This window comes from Vombatus ursinus, unplaced genomic scaffold (assembly GCF_900497805.2).
Source record: "Vombatus ursinus unplaced genomic scaffold, bare-nosed wombat genome assembly UNPS02014807.1, whole genome shotgun sequence".
Lineage (NCBI taxonomy): Eukaryota > Metazoa > Chordata > Mammalia > Diprotodontia > Vombatidae > Vombatus > Vombatus ursinus.
In genome coordinates, this window is record NW_020954585.1 from 27,501,741 (window position 1) to 27,510,879 (window position 9,139).

The 9,139-nt window shown below is 33.4% G+C and overlaps 1 pseudogene; it reads left to right on the top strand.

The window, feature by feature from the left end:
- The first annotated feature begins 6,856 nt into the window (after positions 1–6,856).
- On the top strand, positions 6,857–7,303 carry LOC114052436 (annotated as a pseudogene).
- Positions 7,304–9,139: the final 1,836 nt, after the last annotated feature.

Genomic DNA, 9,139 nt, shown 5'->3' on the forward strand with positions numbered 1-9,139 from the left:
TCCTTGCTATTCCAGTTTGCTTACAGTATCAGCATTTATATCTAAATCGTGAACCCATTTTGACTTTATTTTGTTATGTGGCATGAGATTTTGATCTATGCCTAGTTTCTGCCATACTCTTTTCCAGTTTTCCTAGCAGTTTTTGTCAAAGAGTGAGTTCTTATCCCAGAAACTGGGGTCTTTGGGTTTATCAAATCATAGATTACTATAGTCATTGACTACTGTGTCTTGTATATTTAACTTGTTCCATTAATCCACCACTCTATTTCTTAGCCAGTACCAAGCAGTTTTGATGATTGCTGGTTTATAATACAATTTAAGATCTGGAATGGCTAGGTCAGCCTCCCCTGCATTTTTTTTCATTAGTTCCCTTGATATTCTGGACCTTTTGTTATTCCAAATGAATCTTGTTATTATTTTTTTCCTAACTCTATAAAATAATGTTTTGGTAATTTGATTGGTATGGCACTGAATAAGTAAATTAGCTCAAGTAGAATTGTCATTTTTATCACATTAGCCTGGCCTACTCATGAGCAACTGATGTTTTTCCAATTATTTACATCTGACTTTATTTGTGTGAAAAGTGTTTCATAATTGTGTTTGTATAGTTCCTGGGTTTGTTTTGGGAGGTAAACTCCTAAATATTTTATAATGTCTACAGTAAGTTTAAATGGAATTTATCTTTCTATCTCTTGCTGTTGGCCTTGTTGGTAATATATAGAGATGCCAATGATTTATCTGGGTTTATTTTATAGCCTGCAACTTTGCTAAAGTTTTTTATTATTTCAAGTAGTTTTTTACTTGATTCTCTAGGATTCTTCAAGTATATTATCATATGATATGCAGAGAGTTATAGGTTTGTTTCTTCTTTATTTATTCTAATACCTTCAATTTCTTTTTCTTCTCTTATTGCTAAAACTTATGTTTCCAATGCAATATTGAACAACAGTGGTGATAAAGGACATCCTTGTTTCACCCCCGATCTTCTAGCTTGTCCCCATTACATATAATGCCTGCTGAAGATTTTAGGTAAATGTTATTTATTATTTTAAGGACGACTGCATTTATTCCTATGGTCTCTAATGTTTTTAATAGGAATGTGTGTTGTATTTTGTCAAAAGCTTTTTCTGCATTTGTTGAGATGATAATGTGGTTTCTGTTAGTTTTGGTGTTGATACGGTTAATTATGCCGATAGTTTTCCTAATATTGAACCAGCCCCGAATTCCTCATATAAATCCTACCTGGTCATAGTGTATTATTCTTGTGATAAGTTGCTGTAATCTATTTGCTAATATTTTATTTAAAATTGTTGCATCTATATTCATTAGGGAAATTGGTCTATAATTTTCTTTCTCTGTTTTGACTCTTCTTGGTCTAGGTATCAGCACCATATTTGTAACATAAAAAAAAATTGGTAAGACTCCTTCTTTACCCATTTTACCAAATAGTCTACATAGTATTGGAATTAATTGTTCTTTAAATGTTTGATATAACTCACTTGTAAATCCATCTGACCCTGGAGATTTTTTCCTAATGAGTTCATCAATGGCTTGTTCAATTTCTTTTTCTGACATGGGGTTATTTAAGTATTTTACTTCCTCTTCTGTTAATCTGGGCAATTTATATTTTTGTAAATATCCATTTCACTAAGATTGTCAAATTTATTGGCATACAGTTGGGCAAAATAGTTCCTAATTATTGTTTTAATTTGCTGTTCCTTGTTTTTTTTAGGCAATTGGGGTTAAGTGACTTGCCCAGGGTCACACAGCTAGTAAGTGTCAAGTGTTTGGTCTGAGGCCAGATTTGAACTCACCTCCTCCTGACTTCAGGGCCAGTGCTCTATCCACTGTGCCACCTAGCTGCCCCTAATTTCCTCTTCCTTGATGTTGGTTTCACCCATGAAATTATTTCTTAATGGACACTTAAACTTCATAGGCCATAAGGAGAAAGAAATTGAAGTCAGAGATAACTTAGAAGTGATGAGACAAAGAACAACCTAGGGACAGAAAAGGGGCATTTTCTTTGCAGGTAATTTTTGTTTTTGTTTTTGTTTTTTTTTTAGATTTCTTTAACTTAATATAGGCTTACAGTTACTTCATACAGGCCATAATTACCAATGATGTCTGGATATGACATTCCACAACTTCTCATATATAATTTTATGTTTACGGACAGAAGAGTTTTGTTATTTACCAATAAATTGGCTATATAATTGTGTGTTACACCTTTGGGATCACTTTCCAAACTTAGACTTATAGTTAAAATTTGAGTTCTCAAAGTTTGACTACTAAAGGGTTTTAAGGTTAACCTTTCATGTCTGTGATCCTAACATCACAGCTAAGGAACCCCAACTTGTGTGCTTCCCATTAACTATCAGACAGTAGACACAAATAACTTGAAACACAGGCATTTAATAAATTGACATCATAAAACTGTAGCTATAAAAATATCCCCATAATGTGGGGTATTTTTTTCCAGAAATAGACTAAGTATCATGGAGAGAGTGAGTTCAGACTTAGAAGTTAATATATATGAGGAACTGTTGTTACTTCTGATCCTAAAAGTCTTTGATCTCTCTCCATATATTTTTCATTCAGTATCTTATGGGTGTAACATCTCTACTTGCTAATTTGGCTAGGTGGACTTCCAAGATCTTCACTGCATAGATTCTCTTCTGTGTTTTCAGTGGTCATACTCCTTAAGCTGCTCCTTCCCTCAGCTGATCATCTTTATGTATGCATGTCTGTCTAGAGTATATATGTTTGTTTTCTCAGTTGTGCTTGCTCTTGAAATGGCAAACTGTCAAACTAATGGAGGGATTTTTCCCTATACGCTAGGAGCTGTTGGATACTTTGGCCAATGGGGAGGAGAAGGGATAAATTCCCTTCTCCTTCCTCATTTTCCTTGATAATATCTTTTATAAAGCTTTTTTTTTTTGGCCTATAACTCTCTTATTGCCTAAGGTTTACCTTTTTAAAGGCCTGCTCTTCCAAAGTTTCCCTATTGAACTCCACAAGAGAAAGGTGTATATACATCCTATTGGATCTGGGCATAGACACTTCACACATCTTTGCAACTAGTTTACTACAACATTAATACCTTTTATTTGCATTTTTGAGTTTCTGGATTCAGAGGCAATCAAATATTAATTCCCTTACATTTAGATGAGCCATGTTTACTCCAGGTTCCCCAAATATCATATAGTTCACAGCTCAGTATTAACTTAGAATGCTAGCACTTTTCCCTCCTGAATTTCATAGAGATTATTTTAATCTCCACTACCCCACTCCCTTGCAACCATTTCTCTTTTCCATGTGTAAAGCAGCTTACTTTGAAGTTAACAGAATCATCCCATGGAGAAAAGATAAAAAAAAATTAATAAAAAGTCCTTGAAAGTCATAAGGCACATGTGAAAGCATTTTTAGAGACTGAGAATCAGTTATATTGCCAAAAGTTAAAACAAAAATAAAATTACATACACTTGAAACAATGTGACTTTTTTTAGGATTTTATAATAGGCTTTTAAATGTAGTTTGTGATCATGCAATTATGTTCATTTAAAAAAATTCTAACAATGAAATTTAAGTAATGAGAAAACAAAGTAGAATATCAGTAAATGTCCTTGCACAAAATATACATAGGAATGGATTTAATTAAAAAGTGCATTGTAATATAAAGAAAACATTCTTAAAAGTCATGAAGATTCATTTTTGTATATTGTAAATATGCATTATTTTACTTTTGAAATGCTACCCTTTTGTTGTGTGCCCAACATAACACATTGTGATTATAACCTATATTTACATTTCACAAATGTGAAAACAAACACAATATTAAAAACTGTTTTACATTTTTTACAACAAAGATTATTAATATGCTCTTTTATTTGGTGTTAGGGGAGGAGAAAGGATTGTTGGTTGCAAACCGTGCCTATGACATGGATGGGACACTAATCTTCTTTTTAAAACTAACTGGATTTTAGTGATTACAATCAAGTAGACTAAGGAATAACACATCAGGAATGGTGGTGCAGAAGTTCCAAAGGAATTAACTTGTTGAAGGCAATAAACAAAGCTCAAACTGCTAGGGTAAAATTATACTTAAAGGATCTTTCACAAAACCAATCCCTACCACTTATGGTAATATACAAAGTCACTATGAAATCTTTAGTATTCATTACCAATTAGAATGAATTTAAATATATTGTGTATATTTTGTTTAAAATCATATGTATTCTAATAAAACATGAAGCTTTAAATCTAAAGTAAATGAAATTCTTTCTGTACATTAATTTTTTTCCAGTTTGTATATTGTTCTAAATAGCTTACACAAAGTGTTTCCCATATAACTGATGAAAAAAAAGAACAGCAATGCAGACATTTTACTTTTTAATTTCTTCTACTAATATTGTAATTTTATGATTTTGCTTACTTATTTATATACTTTGTAATTTTTACTACCAAACTTCTAAATACATTTTTCCTACAGTTAACTTCATTTGTACCCTATTACCCAGATACTTAAACTATTTCAGTCATAAATCTGGGTATATTTCTTTTGCTCCTTATTAATTAGTGAGCATTTCAATTCACATTCAGCATCAGCTACAAATGGGAAAAGTTCACTTATAATATCTGCTGAAGTTTTTCCTTCTCCACCTCCTTAGATATTTTATGGATGCAAAAATCTGTACCATTCTTAAGTTTAAATGCTTACTATATTGCTTAAAACTCTGCCTAGAATAATATAGAAAATCTTAAGGAAGCCCATTCCTTATCTCTTCTACTTACTTTGAATAAATGTATTTTGTAATGTCAAATACTAAGAAATAGTTTGATTTAGCTTGGGAATCAGCATTATAATTACAAATGTTTCTGCCATGAAGAGAACACAAGGAATTAAGAAAAAACCACAGGAAAGATGGGGGTAGTGGTAGGATCTTGGAAGATAAGAAAGCATCCAGCTTCTACCCTCAACAATTACAAATCAAATATTTGAGTGTAAAGTATTATAAAAGTATTAAGATTAGAATATAAAAATCCATTATTTAATACTTTTTTTTATTCCCCAACTTCCACACTCCAACCCTTCCTTAGTGCTTGTTACATTTCTGTATAATAGTACACAGGATTCCTATCTAAAATCATAATAGTAAACTAATATAAACTAAAATAAACTTGTGCTTATTTATGCTTCATACTTTGCAAATAATTAGTACTTGTATTCCCAAAGTAATATTCAAGTAAACATACTAGATTGGCCTTAGGGACCTGAATTTAAAGTCTTATGATTTCTTCCAAAATTTTAATAAAACAAAAATTCAAACCAAAAGTAAAAAAAAAAAGAGAAAACAATATATGTCCAGTTAAGACCAATTGTCAAAATATTGACCAGTCATTATTACTACTGTGGCTAAAGAAATTCCTTCTTGTGTTCTTGCCTGGACTTGTAAACTTTCATAAGTTTAGGGAAATGTTGGTGTTGAATCATGCTTTCAATTCAATTAGGCAACTTCTTCAATGCCTAGTTGTTGAGAATTGCCTGGGTCACAGAGAGGTTGAGCAACATAACCAAGACCATGTAACTATGCTATATTAAAAAAACAGGACTTGAACCCATCTTCCTGATTCCAAGGCTCTTCTGTGCTACTCTGCTAAGCCATATTAACTCATCTGGTTTTCATTACTACTAAGAATAAAAGCAATGTGTAACACTGCTAGTCATTTTTCCACTGGAAAAAAATCATTTTTATTTCTAATTGCTAATTTATCATTTAGATCACACATAGAAAACTCTAGAAAATATCTGCATACACATTCAATTACAGAGTCATACTATCCATTCAAAAAAGTTGATTCTGAAAATGTAAGGATTTATGAAAGCAGAAGATAAAAAAGATACAAAATAAGTTATTATAAAATACAGGTAGTATAGAGAACATCATACAGAATTTAGAACTGAAAGAGACTTTAGAGACAATTTGTTCCAAGCCCAATGTTTTACAGATAACAAAAAAAGAAAAACAAACAACTAGACTCAGGTAAGTTAGTTAATTATCCAAAGTAACACAGGTATTCAATATCAGTACTGGGACTTGAACTAGTAGAATGTTTACTCTCTGAATGTAATATATATATATATAGTTTTATCTCTCCAGAAACAAGCATAGTGCCTAGCATAAATTCATTATTTAGTAAATGTTTGTAGAGTGCAATTGGATGGAATGGAAACCAGGTTTTCTGATGTCCAGTGTTCTTCTTGGGACAAGCACAAAAAATTTCATCTAATCAAAATCAATGATGGACCAATATGAGGATAGAGCCAAGACAACAGAATAGAGAAAGCACTAGAGATAAGCTCTTTCAACATTCCCCTTCAAGCAACTTAAAAATAATATCTCAAATTGAATTTTGAAGCAACAAAACAAATAGAAAGATATTTTTTTCTAGTCTAATACAACTTAGGAAGTTAGAAGGAAAGGTCTATGACACTTGGGTGGGAGCTGTCCTGGATCACATGTGGTAGCAACACTGGTGGTGAGACTTGATAGTGGTGACAGGCTCAGTATCAGCTTCAGGAGATCTCAACCCTGAGACAACAAGGAGACTGGGCAACTGATTATAAAGAGATTATTGGGGACCAAACTGTTAGCATTGGGGGAAGGACCAGGTGCTTTTTAAAAACTTTATTGCTTACATCCAGTTTGAGGTCACCGTTCCAGGACATAGAGGAGCACATTAAATCACAAAGGGACAGGGGCCATGAGGAGCATCAGCACATTCAGTCAGAAGGTATTGCAGTCCCTAAAGACCATTATTGCTTGTGGGGAGCAGTCGCTATCTCTTCGCCAGCACCATGCCTGCCCTCAGACCTCTTGTAAAGCCTAAAATCGTCAAGAAGCAGACCAAGAAGTTGATCTTGCACCAGTCCAACAGATATGTCAAGATCAAGAGAAACTGGCATAAACCACAAGGCATTGACAACAGGGTGAGAAGACTATTTAAGGGCCAGATCCTGATGCCCAATATTTGTTATGGAAGCAATAAGAAGACAAAACACATGTTACCAAGTGGATTCAGTAAGTTTTTGGTTCACAATGTCAAAGAGCTAGAAGTGCTTCTGATGTGCAACAAATCTTACTATGCCAAGACTGCTCATAATGTGTCCTCCAAGAATCGGAAAGTCATTGTTGAGAGAGCAGCTCAGCTAGCCATCAAAATTACCAATCCAAATGCTAGACTGAGGAGTGAAGAAAATGAGTAAAATACTTTGCACTTTTCTTTGTGTTAAATAAAGCTTCCAATTACTACCAAAAAAAAAAAAAGACCATTATTGCTTGTGATCACAATTCAGCAGTGGCCCTGAGGAGTAATATTGCTTGCTTCTGCAAGGGATGAGGGGCCCTTCCTGGATAAGAACCAGACCAAGAGAATGGTAATCACAACTCTCCCTGGATCACTTCAACTTGGAAGCATCAAAAATTTCCAAACTCCCAGAACTAGATATGAAAATAGCAGTTAAAAATAAAAGCCAAAAAAGCCTGAAGCTTGGGAACATGAACTCTCTCCCCAGCTGAGCAAAGCCCAACTTTAATATAAAGTTCAAAGCCAAGTCATAGGGTGAAAAAAATGAAGAAATAATAATGAAAAAAAGAACTTGACCATAAAAAAGCTACTATGATGAGCATAAAAATACTACTAGGGAAGATCAAGACACAAATTCAAAAGAATAAGGTCAAAACATCTATAACCAAATCTCAAAGGAAAAAAAAATGATTATTGGACACAAGCCCAATAAGAATTCTTGGAAGACCTAAAAATGTGTTTCTTAAAATAAAATTAGAGTGGTAGAAGAAAAAAAATGGGAAAGAAATGAGATCTATGTGAGAAAACATTAAACGGTTTAATTAAAGAGGCACAAAAATATTGAAAAAAATAAAAATTTTAAAAAACAGTATTGATCAAAATTGGAAAAGATACAAAATGTCATTAATGAAAATAACTCTTCAAAAAGCAGAATTAGACAAATGAAAAAAGAAATCCAAAAGTTTACTGAAAAAATAACCTTTTAAAAATTAGAATGGGGCAAAAGGAAGCTAATGACTTCATGACACAAGAAAAAATAGAGCAAAGTTGAAAGAATGAAAAAAAAAGTGTGAAATATTTCATCAGAAAAAAAAGTTGACCTGGAAAAAATATCAATGAGAGATAATTTAAGAATAACTGAAGTAGCTAAAAGTCATGAATTCTTTTTTTATTAATAAATTTATTTATTTTAATTTTCAACATTTACTTCCACAAAATTTTGAGTTCCAAATTTTCACCCCATATCACCCCTCCCCCACCCCAAGTTGACATGCATTCTGAATACCCCTTCCCCTAGTCTGCCTTCCCTTCTATCTCTTCTCCCCTTCTCTTCTCCCCTTCCCCTTCTATTTTCCTGTAGGGCAGGATAGATTTCTGTACCCCATTTCCTGTATTTCTTATTTCCCAGTTGCATGTGAGAACATTTTTTTTAAACATGTGTTTTTAAACTTTGGGTTCCACATTTTCTCCCTTCATCCCTCCCCACCCACCCTCATTGAAAAGGCAAGGAACTCAATATAGGTTATACATGTGCAGTTAGGCAAAACACTTCCATAGTAGACATGCTGTGAAAAACTAACTCTATTTCCCTTAATCCTATCCTGCCCTCCAACATTCATTCTATTCTTTCTTTTAACCCTGACCCTCCTCAGAAGTATTTGCTTCTGGTTATCCCCTTTCCCATTATTCCCTCCTCTCTATCATTCCCCTATTGTCTTATCTCCTTTTCCCCCTGTTTTCCTGTAGGGTAAGACAGATTTCCATACCCAACTGAGTGTGTATGTTATTCCCTCCTTAAGTGAAATCCTATGAGAATAAGATTCACTCATTCCCTCTCACCTTCCCCCATTTCCCCTCTGCTGAAAGAGCCTTTACTTTTCTGTTTTTTGTGACATAATTTACACTTTTCTACCTCTCCCTTTCTCCTTCTCCTAGTATAATCCTCTCTCACCCCTTAATTTTATTCTCCAAATATGACCCCTTCATCTTCAACTCACCCTGTGCCCTCTATCTATCTATCTATCTATCTATCTATCTATCTATCTATCTATCT